Raw genomic sequence first — 2,067 nt, forward strand, 5'->3', positions numbered from 1 at the left:
GTATAATATTGTTTAAAAACTGCATTCGAAGACTTAAGTTGTTGTGTAATATTATTGTAAACCATTATGTAATGGTCGTGTGAAAACGCTATATTTTAGATTATCATTATTTGATAATCTTCGGAATTTTTTTAAACCTTTATCGATAAAATAAAGGTTATGGTTTGTTTTAAAAATCGAATGCAGTCTTTGAAAAACGTCTCATATAGAGGTCAAAATCTCGCAACGAAATCAATTAATATGAAACATTTATAATCGATATGAACGGGACATTTCAATTTATAAGTTCATAATGGCCTCAGTCGGTGGCTAGTTGATCACAGCTGATGGACCTTCACTTGGCTAGTGGCTAGATTGGTCTACCCGGTGACTTAATGCTGCAGTTTCGAATTTTGTCATTAAAACGTCATTAGCCGGTGGCTATGATGGATTTAGACGGTGGCTTGGGCTTTAGTTAAAATTTTTTGAATTAAATTTTGATGCTTAGTCGGTAGCTTAGTAGGTGCAAGCCGGCAGCTTAACGCGAAAACAAGGAAAGTCTTAATTCTAGTCAGACGCTCCTGCCATTATCATTTTAGCCGGCAGCTAATGATCGAGGCTGGTGGCTGATTTTAAAATTGGGGGGAGTTCTCCATTGGCTTTGATGGTGTCTTTTGACTCTGGTGTTCAGCCGACGGTCGAATAATCCTAGTCAGCGGCTGTCTTTTACTTTTTCTGACTTTTCTTTACCTGTTTGAACTTTTTTACCCATTTTTACTTGTATATCTTACCAAACACATTAGAAATTTTTTTTACAAGAATATGCAATAAAAAGCAAATAAAAATGTTATATTTGTGGGAGAAATTTAGAAAATATTGACCTAAAATTGTTTTGAAAACTTCTATAAATGGGCAGTATCAAGTTTATCACTAGAAAAATCTTTAAATATATTACTGATTTTTGTAGGTATCATTATTTATTTTTTATTTAGTTTCTTGTTAACTACTTCGTAAATATCAACCGTTGGTTTTAATGATTATAAATGCATCCTAGTATAAGTCGGAATTAGGCTCATCTCGCTTATTCTCAAGATTATTCATCTCGAATAGACAACCTTTATTTTAGAAAAGAAAGTCCTAATGGTCCTTTGATTTTAAGTGAAATGATTTTATAGATCAAAGAGAAGAACAGTAATTGGTTATTATTTAACGTCGATTTTAAAAAGTATATGATAGTCTTAATTGGAATTATCTTGACCACGTGCTTTCCTCTTTGGGGTTCGAAATTGAATGGAGAGGTTAGTTCAAAGTTTGTATTCATTTGGCGAGAATCCCTATATTAATTAATTGAGGTCTTTCTCGCGAATTCTTAGTTAGTACAGAGAGGACTAAGACAAGGTGACGATCATAGACCGTTTATTTTCTTAATAATTATGACAGGTTTACACTTGGCTTTTTATTATGTGGTTAAAGACAATATTATTCGTGGTGACAACATTGTAGTCTCGGGTTTACGGCTTCTCATCTCTTTTATGTCAAAGATGATTGGAATATGACCAAACAGCCGGAACATGGTTGGCATGGATAATATCATAAGGATTTTGAAGATTTTTTTCTATTCTTCTGGTTTAAAGATAAATGTATATAAATTCAATTAATGTCTTTGATGTTGGAGTGTCAGTCGAAGAATCGAGGTATGGATGTTGCGTCCGGCTGTAGGGTGGGTTACCTTCGAATAAGGATCAACTATTGAGGCAAACGTTAATCTAGTCGATTTTGAGTGGTCTCGGGATCTAGTTTTTCCCCATTTTAAATGTCTGAAATCTATTATTAATACAATTGAAGCTATTCTTGCAAGATTATTTTGGGGAGGTTCCGAGTCTAAAAGAAAAATGGTATGGGTTGGCTACATTGGTCAAGGGAAGCTTAGACATTGGGAGCTTAAAGGCGTTCAATTTAACTCTCATTCTCATATGGAGTCGAAGATACGTGATAAACCTGGATTATTATAGACAAATGTTATCAAAGTTGTTAATGGGAAGAGATTTAAGTTGTATAATGGTAACGGGTCGCGGGATATTATTTTCT

The sequence above is a fragment of the Rutidosis leptorrhynchoides genome, chromosome 5 (genome assembly GCF_046630445.1).
Source record: "Rutidosis leptorrhynchoides isolate AG116_Rl617_1_P2 chromosome 5, CSIRO_AGI_Rlap_v1, whole genome shotgun sequence".
NCBI lineage: Eukaryota > Viridiplantae > Streptophyta > Magnoliopsida > Asterales > Asteraceae > Rutidosis > Rutidosis leptorrhynchoides.